General features: G+C 52.0%; 1 protein-coding gene across 6 annotated transcripts in view; it reads left to right on the forward strand.

Annotated features, from left to right (window-relative positions):
* SIPA1L3 (signal induced proliferation associated 1 like 3) overlaps positions 1-16,992 on the forward strand; it is a 169,510-nt gene that overhangs the window by 53,458 nt on the left and 99,060 nt on the right. The window contains exon 1 of one of the 6 annotated variants that reach the window (XM_027855214.1): positions 742-821. The exons of 4 other annotated variants lie outside the window; for them this stretch is intronic. The gene's annotated coding sequence lies outside the window, so the exon portion shown is untranslated. Of the gene's footprint in view, positions 1-741; positions 822-1,359; positions 1,453-16,992 lie in introns of those variants that run through there. One more of the 6 variants, XM_027855212.1, reaches the window with a different exon arrangement.

The following is a 16,992-nucleotide window of genomic DNA, read 5'->3' on the forward strand; positions in this document are numbered from 1 at the left end:
TGGTTCTCCCCATGGTTCTCTCTGTGGTTCTCCCCATGTTTCTCTCTGTGGTTCTCTCTGTGGTTCTCCCCATGGTTCTCCCTGTGGTTCTCTCCGTGGTTCTTCCCGTGGTGCTCCCCACAGTCCTCTCTGTGCACTCTCGGGGAAGTTACTTGTTGCCTGTAGGCCTCTGCCTCCTCATTGGCGGGGATGGATCAGGCCAGGCCCTCTCTGAGCTGCTTAGAACCTTGATGTCCCAGGAGTCTGGCCTCTGAGGCTGCTGGCTGGGGTTGGGAGCGCGGGCCGTGGGCCGGGCCAGCCTCCTCTTTTGGGTAGGCTTCCCTGGACCCAGTGGGGGGCCAAAGAGCCAGGCAGCAACCCAGCCAGCAGAGGCTTTCCCTCCTTGGGTGACTTCAGCATAGGAGGGGAGGGGTCTGGAGAGCCTTATTTGGTGGTCCCCTCCCCCCAAGCTTCAGGGTTCACTTTCTGGGCTCCAGTCCTCCCAGCCCGCCCCTCTACCTCCCTGTGGATTAAGCCGCAGGAGCAGCTGCTGCTAGATATTAGATGGCCTTTGGATGGCGTGTGTGTGTGTGTGTGTGTGTGTGTTGTGGCGGGGAGCTGTGGCTGTCCCATTTTAGGGGGCAGGGCGGATGCAGGAGGAGTTTCCAGGCTGGACAGAGCTCTTCCCCAGTGTTCATCGAGAGTCACTAATGCCAGCCATCCCCCTCCCCAGGCTCACCTCTGGGTGGGGAGACATTCCTTAGCCTCTTTGGGGCTCTCGGGGGACTCTTAATAGGTTCCCCTTAGGGTCCCCGGTCTGAACTTGAGGTCCTGGCTGGTAGGTGTGTGTCTCCTTCCTGTGTCTCCTCTCAGTCCTGCTCTTTCTCCCTCTTTCTCTCCATCCCTGCGGCTGTCTCCCTCTCTGCCTCTCCCAGTCCGGATGTGTTTCTGGCTGTCTGAGAATTGGTGGGGAGGCAGCGGGCGGCGCTGGCCTGCAGCTCTGGTGGGGTGAGGGGGGGATGCACACACACACATTTACACACGGGGTGAGCGCGCACGCATACACACACACACACACACACACACACCCCCCACACCGCTGGGCTAGAATATGCGGTGGCACATGACTGGCTGAGCCGGCTGGGCCCCAGGACTGCGGCTCTGCTGATGGGTCTCCGCCACAGCCGCCGCTGCCTCTGCTCCCATTACTGCCTCTGCCGCCGCTGCCGCCACCAGGGCAGCATCTGAAGTTTAACTCGTCCCCATCAGAGAGGGGGCATTCCCAAGCTGCTGCTGCTGCTGCCACCACCAGTGAGCTGCTCACTCTCGCTCCCTTCCTCCCTTCCTTCCCTCCCTCTCTCGTGGGCTCCTCAGCTGCTGAATGGCCTCACGTGGCCCAGGAAACCCTTCTGGAGGCTTCTGATTTGATGACCAAGGAGCTGAATGGAAGAGGGCTTTGTGGGTGCCACAAAGGTAAGCTTTTCAGCAGCCTTGACGTGTGCCCCTGATGAGGTGGGGAGCCCTGGAGGAAAGCTTTACTGCCTCACTGAACCCCACTGAGGGAAGACGAGCCTCTTCTCTCTCTTCTGGGGCTGAGCTTTCCCGGCTCTTGTCGGGGAGCTCTCAGGAGCTTTCTGGGGTGCAGGGGGGGAGTCCGGTCCCGACTGGAGTAAGCATGATGATGGATGAGTGGGGGGGGCTCATCCCTCTGTGCCCCTTTTGAGGGTGTGTTGTTGTTATGTGTTTGGTGCCACGTGGGAAGAAATGAACTGGAGGATGCCCCTTCCACTGAGCCTACCCACCTGCCTGATCTCCCCCCACCCTCCAAAAACCCCCTCTTTCCTCTGTCTGTGATCTTAAAGGGCCGGCAGCTGGCAATCTCTGTGGAGGGGTTGGGGTGAGCGCTGCAGGACTAGTCTGCCCTGTTGTGTCAGCATCGGGGTGCCAGAGTGCCCTTGGCAGCCCCTTGCCCTGTGGGACCCCTCCTCCAGGTGGCATGGCCCCTCCTCTTTCTGGTGGCTCCTTAGAGTGCCACACATGGAGCAGGAAATGGGTAGAGGTGGTCTCAGCTCCCACGCTGCCCCCGGTGGTCCTGACAGACAGGACATGTGGACGTGGATGTGTGTGTGTGTGTGTGTGTGTATGTGTACGTGTACGAGTCTGTTATATTGCTTAGTCTCTTCTTCGTTACTGATCCAGGACAGTCAGTTGTGCAAAGGAAGGGGTGGGGGCAGCACCCAGCTGTTTAGGTAGGGAAGAGTTCAAACCCAAGAGGGAAATGGTGGCACCTGCCAGTGGGTCAGGCTTCTTTGAGGGCTCCGCTGCTCCATTCATTCTCTGCCCCTGAGCCTTCCTGACTGCCTCTCCCTGGTGTTCCTGGCCTTCTGCTTTCGGGCCCTGGCTGACCTGTCCAAGCTTATCTTACTTCACGAGGCCCCACTTAGAGTCTGGGGACCGGGGTTCAAAAGTCGGCCTCATAGGAACTGTGTGAACTTGGCCAAATCACTCAACCCTTGAAATCTGTAAAAACAGGAACCATCGTGCCCGTGCAGCCTTTCTCATGGGATTGTTATGAGAAAATGACTTTGTAGATGATGAAACCCACCATCCAGATAAGGACGGGCCCCTGCCAGCTCGGCGATTCTGCAGTTCTTTGAGTTAATTGGCTACGGTGGTGACCATTGTGCCTGGGCTGGTGGTGAATCAGAAGCTGTTTGTTGCAATGAGCCCCCAACCCCTAAGGACTGTGAAAAAGGGGCTCTCTTCCTCGTTCTGCCTGTCATTCTTAACTGTTCAGGCGACTGGCCTTTGTGCCTTCCTGCAGCATCCCCCACCCCCCTTCTAAATGCTCCCCAGCTTCTGTTCCATCTCTCCTGGTTCTCCTCCCACCTCGCAGACTGTGCCTTCTGGGCTCCCTTGGTGCTTCTGTGTAACATTGCAGTCTCTGTCCCAGCCCTTCCCTCGTTGCTATAGCTTCCATTTCTTCGCTGTAGATGATTCCTAAATGTACCCGCCCAGCCCCCAGCTCTTCCCCCCTGTCCCACCAGCACCCCATGACCTAACTCCCCACAGCTGCCCTGCTCTCAGCGTCCCTCTTTGCACCACTGGCCTTCGCTTACCCAGCTTTGTGACTTTGGAGTGACCCTTGCCTCTTTCGCGGCCTCCCAGCGTGGAAATGCCCCTCACAGATGCCCCTGGGTTGTGCTGCAGGTGCCTGTCATGGAGAGACTTGGGAAGCAGGAAGCCCCTCTCGCTGGCCTGCGCCGGCATTGGCCCCCTCCCTGCCCTCAGTCTCCCCCTCTCCACTCAAGCTGCCACAGATGTTGCTGGCGGGCCATGTCATTCCCCTACTCAGAGATCTTCCAGGATTTTCTTTGCCAAGTGCCAACTCCTCAGCCTGGCATTTCAAGCTTTCTGTATCATTTTGTTCCCCTCATCCCTTTTCTAGTCTTGGTTCCTATTTCTCCCTGTAAGGCATCTCTATTCCAGTCAGCCCGGCCTGTTCCCAGCACCCCATCTGTAATCTGTAGCATGCCCAGCCCAACCTCTGAGCCTTTGCCTAGGATCGGTTCCATCTGTCTGGAAGGCTCTGCCCCTCGGAGCCTGAGCTCCAGAGCCCAACCGTGGGGGGCACCTGCTCTCGCACAGGGGGCTCTCGCACAATACCTGGCACACAGTAGGTCACTAGGGGCTCAGAAACTATTTGTGGAGCTGAATTTCTTGTACCTGCCCTCTTCTTCCTCGCACAGCCCCCACCTGGCTCAGGCCATAGCTCTGTGAGCCAACGGCAGCATTGGGGCATCTAACTCTAAGGCCGGGTCTCTGCCCGCTACCGAGTGAGGCCTGGTGGAGGAGACTCGAGTTCAAATGCTGCCTCAGACACTTCTCCCTGGGGATCCCTTCACCTCTCTTGAACCTCAGTTTCCCCACGCAAAGAGAAATCATGCCGAGAGTACCTGGGTCCTTCTGACAATGGCTTGGCAAACTTTTAGGTGCTAAGTGAGAGCTGTTATTATTATTGTTGTCATGATTATTCTATCCTGCTGCCAGCGTGTAAAGTCTTTGTGCGGTTCAAATAACAACTGCAGCTTCCTGCCTTCATTCCTTCCCCTGCTGTGCGCCGCCTCCTTTGTAAGTCAGGTTCCGCATCTACCAGCCAGGTCAGGGGCCCCTTCTTCCGTGAAACCTTCACTGAGGGACTTTCTCTAGTTCTGTGTCTCCACCTCACTCTCTAGTCAGTCAGTCAGTAAGCATTTATTAGGTGCCTGCTATGTACCAGGCACTGCTCTAAGCATGAGGACTACAAAGGCAAGAGATGGTCCTTGCCCTCAAGGAGCTTACAGTCTAGTGAGAGAGACAACATGCAGCAAGCTGTGTATGAGATAAATAGGAAGAAATTAACACGGGAAAGGCGCCAGAACGAAGAGAGATGGGGAAAGGCTTCCTGGAGAAGGCGAGGATTTTAGCCAGGACTTGAAGGAAGCCGGGAGGTGGAGATGAGCAGGGAAAGTGTGTCGGGTGTGGGGGACAGACAGAGATGGCCAGTAGAGGCCAAACAGGGGGGCAGAGATATCAGGCCAGGGCCAAGGATCCCTGCTCCCTAAGGACCCAGAGAGGGAAACCCCTTCCTTCCACTGCCTTGGCAAGTGTCTGCTCTCAGCCAACCGCCTTCACTTACAGATGAGGAGACTGGTCAGGGAGGCATGAAATGACTTCTCTAGGGTCACCCTGCGGGTGATTATAGCAGTTGTAAAGCCCAGACTCCTGGTGGAGAACTCTTGATTGACAATAGCGATTTCAATACAAGACAAGAGAAATGGTCGGTGTGGGCAGAAACCAAAGGCCCCAGGAGTCCTGTGAATGAAGGACCAAGGCCTTCCTCCAGGCTGGGCCATGTGCTAAGAGGTGGGGGTACAAAGACAGGTCTGAAACAATCTCTGTTACCAAGAAGTTTACTTTCTAACAAGAGGGAGAGGGATCTGGGGAGGCTGCCTGGAGGAGGCAGCAGTCGAGCTTGGAGAGGACACAGTTTCTTGCTAGAGGTATAGCTGGTAGACAGAGCATTCCAGCTGCCAACTAAAGAAAGTACAACATGTGCCCAGGGAAGGGCAAGGAGAATGGTGGGAGAGCTTAAGATGAGGCAGAGAAGACACCAATTTATTTACTTCTTCTAACTACTCAACAGCTCTGCCGTGTATGTACAAGATGCTGTCCGGCTGGGTGCTGGGGATGTGGCAGGCCCTGCCTTTAAGAGGTTTACTGTCTTCCAGAGGGGGACTACCCCCCATACAACCTGCTCCTCTGCTCCATAAACGGCAGTGGCTCCCTATTGCCTCCAGGATCAGCTCCAAGATGCTCTGTTGGGCATCTGAAGCCCTTCATACCTGGCCGCCGCCCACCTGGCTGCCCAACGTGGCTCTTCAGTCAGTGACACTGGCCCTGGCCTTTCTTGAATAAGGCTCTCCACCCACCGGGTCTTTTCTCTGTCTGTCCCCCACACCTTTACTACAAAGGAGGTCTCCGGATGATGATGGAGGGAGTGTTGGACTTGGGGTGGTGGTGGTGGTGTAGCTCGTGATGCCTAATGTGAAAACAAAGGGCATTGGTAAAACCTTAGAAATTAAATTACTTTTTAAAAAAAGCTCCCCCTCTGGTTTTCCCAGAGATGAGGTAGTAGGGCTTTGGAGGCTGTGAGCCATTGGAAGGCCTTGTCTCCCCCCTGGGCCTCAGGAGCTGGTCTCAGTGCCGAGATCATGTGTCTACTTTCAGGGAAGCCGGGTAGTTTCCCAGCCCTGCCCTCAGCCTGGCCTGGTTGTTCAGAGGGGTGTGATTAATAGTGACCACAGAGGAAATTACTGGGTCTTACTTTGCTGGCATTGGCCCAAGTCTGTGGGGGAGGGTTAGCTCTGGCTGTGATCATGGAATGCAGGGAGCCCATGGCCTGAGATTCATCAGAGTTGGGGCTGTGATGCCCAGTGGCCAGTAGCTGCTTTGATTCCGTGACCTTTCAGCTTCCTTCCTAAATGGGCCATTGGGTCTGAGGCAGACGGCCCTCATTCCATCAGGACATAGAGCCCAGCCACCCCACTTGTCTCTGAGCCCAGGCTCACCTGTGGCCTCGTCCCCTGTGTGAGGGAAGTCTTCCCATCGGGGCAGAGGAGGGGCAGGCCCTGGCTGCTGGGGGATGCCCATGAGTGAGCCAGGTACCTTCCTTTTCTCATCTGTAAAAGGAAGGGATGGCACCAGGTTACCCACAGTCTTTTCCAGCTCTCAGCCCTATTTCATGGTCCACCCTGCTCATTTTCAGTGATTCACCCAAGGTCATCTACGTAGTAAGCAGCAGAGTCAAAATTCAGACTCCAAATCTAGGCCTCTTTCCCCTGGGCCAAGCTGTGTCTGCTGAAAGGCCCTCCCAGATCTCAGTTTTGTGCTCTTGAGACATAGTGTAGCCATCAGGAAGCCCAGCCTCCTGGCTCTGGGACCCCTCCAGAGGGTCCTGTCATATCCTGCAGTCTACTCATTAGTCACTCCCGTGCCTGACCCAATCATAGGCTCCAGACCACTAGCTGCCCTCCCATACGTGCTTGGACCTTGAAGCCCAGCCATGACTGGGCCCCCTTGCCTGTCTCTGCTCCCCATTCCTGTGAAGCCAGGGTGGGAGGAAACGGGGCCTAGCTGAGCCGTGGGTGTGGGGAGAAGCCCATGTGCCCATAGCTAGGGCAGCCATGGGATGGAAAGGGCCAAGAATCCAGAGACCTGGTTTTTATTTTTATCTTTATTTTGGTGAGGCAATTGGGGTTAAGTGACTTGCCCAGAGTCACGCAGCTAGTGAGTGTTATGTGTCTGAGGCCGGATTCGAACTCAGGTCCTCCTGACTCCAGGGCCGGTGTTCTATCCATTGTGCCACCTAGCTGCCCCTAGAGACCTGGTTTTTAGCCCAGGCTCTGCCCCTGCATGCTCTGCGACTGAATTTTGTGGGTTCTCTGTCGGCTCTGATGACCTATGGTGTGATGGCATGGTACCTCTACTGCCTTAGGGTTATGCTCAGACAGGTTGGCCCATGGCAGGGCTCTGGACCCAGGACAGCAGACTCCTAGGATCTGTAGAGAGATGTAAGCTCCTCCAGGGCAGGGACTGTCTTCTGCCTCTTTTTGTATCCCCAGCACTTAGCCCAGTGCCTGGCAAACAGTAGGCATTTAATAAATGTTAATTGAATTGAATCCTCCCATCCCCAAGTTTCCTAACAGTTATAGCCAGCCCAGAGTGATAGGAACTGCATCGGAAGACCTAAGGATCATTGGGTTAGAGCTTGAGAACTGGGAAAGGGACCCGAGGGCCAGGTCCTCCCCAGTCACTCGCAGTGATGGCACAGGCAGAGGCTTCAGGGGCAGGGCCGTGGCCCACTTCCCAGTTGTTGCTAGGCTTTGAACAGCTGCAAACCCTTGGTGTCCTGGGGTTTGTCTGGGAGGTTTCTTCCATATGGAAACATCTTAGAATTCAGTTTTTTAAGGTCAGTGCATGGATGTAACCTCTGCCAGATGGAGCAGCTGAAGATTCTTTTACCAGGGGTAGCCACGAAGCCCTGGACTGGGAGCCAGGAGGCCTGGCTGTAGTCCCTTCTCTCTCTGGGCCTCAGTTTCCTTCTCTGGGGAGGTGAGGTGGTGGGGAAGGAGACAGGACAACCAGGATTTGAACCCACATTTCTGACTCCAAGCCCAGGACTGAATGTCCCCAGATCATGGGTTTCTCCTCCAGCTATTTCCTCTTGCTCACTGGCTTGGCATTCGGGAGAAAGCCTCTCACTGTCTCCGTTCTCCAGCAGGAATTGGGGTCAGGAGGCTGGGGGTGGGAGATCTGCCAGCAGAGCCATCAGCGTTCCAGGTCTGCTGTGAAGGTTTTGGGTCCGGTCTTCAGGCCAGTTCCCTGCATGATGGGTCCCTGATCTTGGGCAGGTGGGGTGAGACATTCTTGAGGCTTGGCACCTGGTGCCCGAGATTTCTGAGAATTGAGAATGTGGCATTCACTTAAGCATAGTGGCCTGGCATCGTCTGAGTGCATTGTTCTGGGGTGGTGCTCTTTCAGGGTCTCCTGGCCACCCTGGGAGGCAGGCATGGCAGGTGTCCTGTGCCCATCTTACAGATTAGGCAGCTGAGGCCCCCAAATAATGTGGCAACCTGTCTAGGTTGGTAGCGCTTGGGCCTTCCCTTTCAGAGGAACATAGTGGCAGCTCGGGATTGAACATCTACTACTTATTTTTTGTGCAGAAAAAGTGTGAGAAATCACTTCTTTGCATTTTCCAAACCCTGGATTTGAGCCATTTGGGTAGAGCTGAGCTGGGCTGACTTAGAAGGGCAATCTGGGCTTCTGTGGGAGCTCTCCAGGCCCTGGCAGACAAGGCCTGGGCATTGCTGAAAGCCCACTGCCAGCCCTTTTGGTGCAGGCTCTCCTGGCTGAAGATGAGGCAGGGATTCCGTGGGCCGTGCTCGGGGCTGTGGGTGAGCCCTGTTGCCATGGTGACTGAGGTTGACAATTAAGGGCGCCTTTCAGAGGCTGCCTTCTAATAAGAGGGTTGGCCACCGTTGGTCCTTTCCCCTTCTTCCCAGAAAGCCCCAGCACATTCCAGAGGATTTCAGCCCTGTGATTAGTAGAATGTGTCCAGTTCAGCGATTCGTTCACGTGGGAAAAAGACCTGCCTTATCTGGTGTAATGAATAGTGATGGGTCTCGCACAGCAGGAGTGGCCTCTCCCCGGGCAAAGTCCGTGGTGCTGGGCCCGATGAGCCAGCTCAGCAGTTAGAGGAGAGGGAACCCCTGACCCAGGGAATGTCCCCGCGCAGGGCCGGATGGCTCCTACCCCAAATGCCCTGGTGCCATTGGCCTGCTTCAGAAAGGGGCATTCGGGGAGGGGGTAAAAGAGGCAGCCTGGTAGTGTATGGAAAGAACACTAGACTTGTGCGTTTGATCCTGACTTAGTCACTCAGCAGCTGCATGACCTTGGCCATGCCCTTTCCACAGCTACCCTGGGCTTCCTTGTCTGAATGATGAGGACATGGCACTAAATGACCTGTGAGCTCCTCTGGCTTCTCTGGGGGCCAGTTTCCTCCTCTCTGCAAGGAAGGGCTTGGAGGACTGAGAGAATGGCATTGGAGAATTGGTGGAGGGAGAATTGGAAGGGAGGGAGGAAAGGAGGGAGAGAAAGAAGAAGGAAAAAGGGATGGAAGGAAGGAAGAAGGAATGAAGGGATGAGGAAATGTGTTAGGCACTATACAAAGTACTCAAGGTTACAACCTTCCCCCCCCCCACTTAATGGTATTTTATTTTTTCCAATTACATGTGAAGATAGTTTTCAACATTCATTTTTGTAAAATTTTGAGTTCCAAAATTTTCTCTTTCACTTTCCTTCCTTCCCCACTCCCTAAGACAGTAAGCAATCTGATATAGGCTATACATGTACAATCATGTTAAACATATTTCCACATTAGTCATGTTGTGAAAGAAGAATCAAAACAAAAGAGAAAAACCATGAGAAAGAAAAACCAAAAAACTAAAAAAAGAGCAAATAGCATGCTTCGATCTGCATTCAGACTCCATAGTTCTTTCTTCTTTGTGGATGCATTTTCTATCATGAGGCCTTTGGAGATGTCTTAGATCCTAGTCTGTGAAAGTTAGTCATCTCACACTGTGGCTCTTACTGTGTACAATGTTCTGGTTCTGCTCACTTCACTCAGCATCAGTCCATACGAGTCTTTCCAGGTTTTTCTGAAGTCAGCCTATTCATCATTTCTTTTAGCACAATAGTATTCCATTACATTCATGTACCACAACTTGTTCAACCATTCCCCAATTAATGGGCATTCCCTCAATTTCCAACTCTTGGCCACCACAAAAAGAGCTGCCATAAATATTTCTGTACATGTGGGTCCTTTTCCCATTTGTAGAATCTCTTTGGGATACAGCCCTAGAAGTGCTATTGCTGGGTCACAGGGTATGCACATTTTTATAGGCCTTTGGGCATAGTTCCAAATTGCCCTCCAGAATGGTTAGATCAGTTTTCAACTCCACCAGCAATGTGTTAGTGTTCCAATTTTCGCACATCTTCTCCAGCGTTTATCATTTTCTCAAGGTTACATTCTCATAGGGGAAGGCAACCCACGATGTGGCTGGGGGCTGAGATGAGAGTCCCCAGGCCAGGGCAGTGATTTTGAAGTGTGGAGGCCATGTGCGGGGGAATGAAGGTGGGCTGGCCTGGACCCCTCCCCAGAATGGAGGCCCAGTCACCACTGGGAGAAGACCTGGGTCGAGGGGGGTGGGCATGAGAGCCGACTTCAGGTATTTGAAAGTCGTTCCTGTGGAAGAAGGATTAGTTTGACCTCGGACTCAGGAGCCAGGGGTCAGGTGTCAGAAGGGCATTTGGACTTGGTGGTAGGGAAAGCCAGGTACTGATTAGGGCTCTCCTGAAGTGGGGTCCATCCAACCACATGTCCCCTCCTGGGGGGCGTCAGGGAGGAAAGATCGCAAATCGCATTGGAAGAGCCTGGGGGTCTGAGGCCACCCCTGCCTCCTTCCTGCCTCCTTGCTCCTGGGTGTTCACTGGATTGTTTGTGTGGCCTTGTGTAACTGCCCGTGTGTTTCCCCTTCCCCTAGACTACAGGGTCTCACGATCGCATCTTCCTTGGGGTCTGTGACCCTTTCCATAAGGCAGGAAGAGAAGGTGCTTTCTGTCTCCGTCCCACCTGCACTACTGCCAGCTTCCTGGGCCTTCTCAGGCCTGTCCTCTGCCCCCTCTATGGGAGCTCTCTGTGGCGGGCGAAGCGCTCCTGTTGGGCCCTCCCCTCCCCCCAGCCTCACTCCTCCGTGCATCGCTGACATGGCTGAGATCATAGCTGGAGGCAGTGCCCTGATTTTTGCTGCATGGGCTGAAAATGGGGCCAGCTTCCCTTGTCTCTGCCATGAGGTGCCCACGTTCAAGGTAGCAGAGAACCAGCTGGAGAGCAGAATCCTTCCCTTCTGGCCGTCAGTCTGGAGCTCTGGAGGAAGTAGGGGGGTCCTGCCTCTGCGTGGCCCGGTGGGAATCACCAGGAGGGATGGAAGGGCCAAAGCTGGGAGAGAGGCAGTTTTTAGCTCAATAAAAGAGAAACTTGCCAGCCCTTGGAGCTGGCCCACAGTGTAGAGTGGACTGCAGGAAGCTCCCTGTCATAGGGGATGGGGGACCAGCCATTGGGGCGGTATTCCAGGTTAGGGACAGGTAGCAGTAGATCTCCTGTGAACCCCCTTCCAACTCTGAGATCTCTAGGGGATGCCCAGAGTCTCACTTCTTTTTCCATGACAGGTAGGCCGGGCCCAGGGCCCTGTGTGGGTGGAGATCTGTAGAGAGGCTGGCCCTGCCCTCAGGAAGCTTACCACTGAGCTGAGATGGTAAACACGCCAGGGCTTCAGCCCTTCTGGGATTTCACTGTCGCTGCTTGTTCTTCTGCTGGTACAGATGGCGGCCCCTCCCTGTCATCTCTTGTCGGTACTCTGTGGGTCACGGTCATAGATTTGGAGCTGCAAAGGCCTCGGGGGCCACCTGAGTCCACCCCTGGTGTGGGAGCCTTCCTCCCACCTGGTTTTTGCCTTTGGTGGGTAGCCCAGCCACCCCCACCTTTCCCAGTCACGTACTCCACTGGTCCACCCCCTGCCCGCAGACCAGTCATCACTTGACCGTGCTTTGTCTGGCTTGCGCGGGCCTCCCAGATTCCTCCATCGCCAGCAGTGGTTGCCTGCAGCATGGTTTCCTCGGACGGTTTGGTGTTCGAACACACGCCACCTCACGGTTGTGCCCAGAGGAGAGTGTGCTAACAGAGCGGTCTTTGCCCTGGCTAGCACCTTGGGACCATTAGAGCTCTGCAGACCTTAGCACGTGCAGGCTGGCTTGCGTTCCTCCTCCTCCTCCTTGGTTCTGGACCCAGCTCATTGTCCACCTGCCCCGCCTGGGACAGCTGGCGCTCCATCTGTGCTGACTTGTTCCCTGCTTGGAGACTCCATCCAGCCGCATGTCACAGTCTGCACCTGCATGTGCGGTTAGGCCGATCCCATTTGAGTAGCCCTGGATTTTGTGGATGAGGTCTTTTAGGCCGACATCACCATCTCTAAGGGATCTCTCTTCCAGGCGGAGGGGAGTAAAGCGTAAGAGGACTGGAGAGGAAGGAAGAGCCTTGAATGCCCAAACAGAGTTGATCTTGGAGACAGTAGGGAGCCTTGGAGTTAATGGAGCAGGGGAGTGACGTGGTCACACCTGCATGTTAGGAACATAATCTTGGCAGTCACGTGTGGATGGGTTAGGAATGACAAGAGACGTGAGACCGTTGGGGAGACCCTTGTAGTAGTGGAGGGGAGAGGCGAGGAGGGCCTGAGCTCCAGTGTTGGCTGTGAGAGTGGACAGGAGGGGACCGGACAGAGCGGTCTGTTGGGCTTCATTGCACAGGGTGGTTTGGCCCACACTTCTTGTTCCCTTCTTGTATTTTTTATTAAGTATCCCAGTGATGAGCAGCTAGATCATTCTCCTAGAGGGTTATTGTGAACATCCAATGAGATGATATTTGTAAAGCACTTATGACAGTGCCTGGCACGTAGTAGGTGCTTAATAAATACTTATTTAATTCCCTCCTTCCTCCCTTCCCCTCTTTGCCTCCCAGGGTTGTTGTGAGGATAAAATAAGATTTTTGTAAAGTACTTTGGCAAATTTAAGGCACAATAAAAATGTTAGCTATAATTAGCTATTATTTTTTTAAAAGATATTTGAGTGACTTCCCCCTTCCACCCCCCCCCCCACTGCCCTTTCTCAAGCACACACGAAAAAGCCCATGTAGCAAATATGCTTAGTTATGACCCCAAGACAAAGTCTTGTATGGGCTGTGTCTAGAAATCAGGTCTTATTCTCTGTCTTGATTCCATCCCTTCTCTGTCAGGAAACGGGAGCGTTTCGCTCCCTCCTTCTCCCTCTGGAACCGTGGCTCGTCATTGGTTTGAAGATCAGAGTTCTTAAGTCTTTCAGAGTTGTCTTTGGTTAGGTCCGTCCACAAGCACTTAGTAAGTGCTTTCTGTGTGTCAGGCTGCAGCACCAGCCCACTCCCTCCCTCTCTTGCTTCTCTCTCTGTCTCTTTCTCCCATGTTCTTGTATAAATTGTTCTCCAGGTTCTGTTTGCTTCTTATATCATTTCTCATAAGTCTCCCCGGTTTCCTCTGAAAATGTAGCTCTCATAATTTCTTATCACAGTAATATTCTGTTACATTATTCTACCATAATTTGTTTACTCATTCCCTAATTGATCACTACCCCCTTAGTTTTCAGTTCTTTGTCAGCCCAGAAAGAGCTGCTGTACATATATATATATATAGGGTCACATGGCTAGTAAGTGTCAAGTGTCTGAGGTCACATTTGAACTCAGGTCCTCCTGACTCCAAGGCTGGAACTCCATCTGCTGTGCCACTGAGCTGTGCCTATAAATATTTTTAACATGTGGGTCTTTTCCTCTTTGGTCTGTTTGGAGAACAGGCTTAGCAGTTACAGCACTAGGTCAAAGGGCATTCAAAGTTCGTAAAATGACTTTGAGGACATATCTCCATATTGCTTTCCAGAATTCATAGAGGTGGGAAAGAGAATAAGCATTTATAAATTGCCTACTATGTGCCGGGCAATATCTCATTTAGGCAATTCACAGTACCACCAATAATGTTCTTGCTTTCCCGTTTTGGTTGTGTTTTTTTGTTTTTGTTTTTATTTTGTTTTGTTTTGCCAATCTAACAAATGTGAGGGAAATTCAGAGTTGCTGTAATTTGCATTTTTCTAATTATTATTGATTTGGAGCATTTTTTCATATGGCTTTTTATAACTTGGATTTCTTTCTCTGAAAACATGTCCTTTGACCCTTTACATCTATTGGAGAGTGACTCTTGTTCTTATGAATTATATTCAGTTCCATATATACTTTTATGAGATCTTTATCGAAGAAACTTGTTGCAAAAAGAAAAAAAAATCCCCCAGTTATCTGTTTCCATTCTAATTTTAGCCACATTGGATTTGTTTGTGCAAAACCTTTCTGATTTTATGTAATCAAAATTGTCCGTATTCTCCCTCTGTGAAGCTCTTTTCCCTTGTTCGGTCCCAAACCATCCCTCTAACCATAGAACTGAAAGATAGTGTCTTACTTGCTCATCCAATTTGTGATGTCATTCTCCAGGTCTAAGTCATGTATCCATTTGAGGCTTGTTTTGGTATATGGTGTGAGATGTTGCTCTGTACCTAATTTCTGCCACACTGCTATCTCGTTTTCCCAGCAATCTTTGTTGAATAGCAAGGGAGACCTTATCCAAATAGCTTCATTTTGGAGTTTTTTTCCCCAAACATTCTACTACTCCATTCATATGCTTTTTGATGTTTTTTTCAGTTACCCTTTGGGGGCATTAATTTGGTCTGGAATTTTTTTTCAGTTCTTTTCACGCCTTCCCTTCCCTGAGATTTCTTGTCAGATGGTGCTGTCAAGATCTTGGTGTAAGGCAAGGACTTCCTTGGGTCAGGGTGGACCTACCCAGCTTGATCTTCTAAGCACCATGTCTGCCTCTTTGTTTAGCACCTGAAGGGCTGAAGGGTCAGGATCCTAATGGAATGGCTTTTCCGTCGCTGGTGATGGAAACAGGTTGCTCCAGAATAGCGATGCGTCAGTTCTGCTGGACATCTCTTTGAGGGCCTCCTCCTCGTTTTGCCCTTGAATATTCTGAGGTCGTGTGACTCAGCTGATGCTTGTTGAGGCTCTGCGTGGAGGAGAGGAGAGAGCTGCTCGCTGCTCTTGGAATCACGAAGACTTGGGTTCCCATCTCCCTCTCTTGGTGTTCTCCTCGGCTCCTGTGGGTCCAGCTGTCACTTACACAGAGGGCTCCCACGTCTCTGTCTCCATTCCCCCTCTCTCCTGAGCTTTGGTTGTGTATCACCAGCTATGTATCAGGCATTTTGAAATGGATGTCATCCAGACATCTTAAACTCAGCATACCAGAAATAGAATGCATCTTGGTAGCCCCTCCCCTTCCCCCTTCTCTCTCCTCATCCAGAACCTCCCTGTTACTGTCTGGGTCATCACTATTCTCCCAGGTCACTCAGGTTGGCAGCCAAGGTGTCATGACTCCATACTCTCAGCCCACACATCCAGTCTTTTACCCAATCTTGTCATTTCTTACCTCACATCTCTCCTTTTTGGCAGCTGGTGGCACAGTAGATAGAGTGATGGGTCTCGAGTCAGGAAGACCTGAATTCAAATCCAGCCTAACTGTGTGACCCTGGGCAAGTCACTTAACCTTTCTGCCTCAGTTTCCTTGGTTGTAAAATGATGATAAATAATATCATCTATCTCCCAGGGTTATGAGGATCAGCTGAGATAATATTTGTAAAATGTTTAGCACAGTGTCTGGCACATAGAATTCTTTTAATAAATGCATATTCCCTTCTTCTCTTCTGTCTCCTCTCCACTCTTAAAGCCCTAATCCTATTTCAAACCCTATCACCTCATGACTAGACTTTTGCCTTTACTTCCTAATTGGTCATCCTGCCTCAAGATTCTTCCCACTCTAATCCAGCTTTTCCCCTATAGTAGATGACCTCTTTTTTTGGGGGGGGGGGGTTCTTGGGCAAGACAGCCAGTAACTATGAAGCTTTTAAATTTGTACCTAGTTTCCAATGAGCTAAAATCTATTTTCTTTCCTACTTCCCCCTCATTGAAAAGAAAAACAAACACACTTTTAACAAATCTGCCTAATCAAGCAAAAAAAAAAAAAATTCCCCTTTTGGTGTTGTCCTGCTCTCCCTCTATGAGGAGGCAGGTTCTTGGGAATCACGGCTGGACATTGAGTCGGGTTTTGCAGTCCTTGCTGTTCGGTTTTCCCATGATGTCTTCACTCTAGAAGGTCCTCCTGGTTCTGTCCCCTTCCCTCCAAATCCATTCTTCCAAGTCACCCATGGTTCCTCTGAGACCATTCCCATCATCATTTCTTCTAACACAATAGAATACTATTACATAGACCCTAATTTGTTCAGTCATTCTCCAAATGATGGACACCCCACTCACCCCAGTGCTCAGCTTGCCCAAAAAAAGCTGTTGTACCTAAGTATTTTTTTCTTAAACCTGTGGGTCCATTTCGGCTGCAGACCTAGAAGCCACAGCCCTGGTTCAGAGAATATGCCCAGTGTAATAACTCTGGGGCTGTTGTTCCAAATGCTTTCCAGAACTGGCTGAACCAGTTTGCAGGTCCACCAACAATGTATTAGAGTGCTGACTGGCCTGCGGTGTCCTTTTCCTTTTTTTGTTTAACTCTGCCATTGTGATACGAGCCTTGGCTGTGTGTGGGAGGCACCTCCAGACCTCAGGCTCCATAGCCTGGCCTTGGGGAGTCCTGGGGCCCTTTGCCAGGGGATGGGGGCCCTGAGGAGGGGTTTGTGGAGGGAGGTTGTCAAACACAGGGTCATCACTAAAGAAAAGGACAGACAAGGCCCCAGGTGACTGCTCTTTGGTACAGACGCTGCATGACCACATTGGACATTGGGTATTGCTGGCGTGCACCTTTGGCTCTCCAGACACTGGGGGGACCCCACAGGAGCTGGATGTGAATTAGCAAAAGCTGGGAACTGCTGGAGGATGAGGCAGTTTGAGGCAGAGAAGGGGACGAGGGGAGGGCAGGAGCCTGTTGGAGGCACGTTGAGAACAGTAGGAAAATAGCCAGAGTCTTGTTGAGGGAGGGAAAGGAGCTTGAGAGGTACCCTGGCATAATCTGGCATCATCTTCTCCCCATCTTGTATCGCTGTGGGGATCACAGGAGGTGGGAGCGAGGCATTATTTTACTTAAACCTGTGGGAGCAGTGTCTTAGCAGACATCCCCTTGGCTCCTCCTGGGTCCGGGCTGGGGTGGTTTTGTCATTCCTGTTGACAGAGCAGAGTGGTGTCTCTGGTCACTGTCATTATCATCTTTACATCTGCCGTATCTGGAGCAC

This window comes from Vombatus ursinus, unplaced genomic scaffold (assembly GCF_900497805.2).
Source record: "Vombatus ursinus unplaced genomic scaffold, bare-nosed wombat genome assembly UNPS02010822.1, whole genome shotgun sequence".
In the NCBI taxonomy this organism is placed as follows: domain Eukaryota; kingdom Metazoa; phylum Chordata; class Mammalia; order Diprotodontia; family Vombatidae; genus Vombatus; species Vombatus ursinus.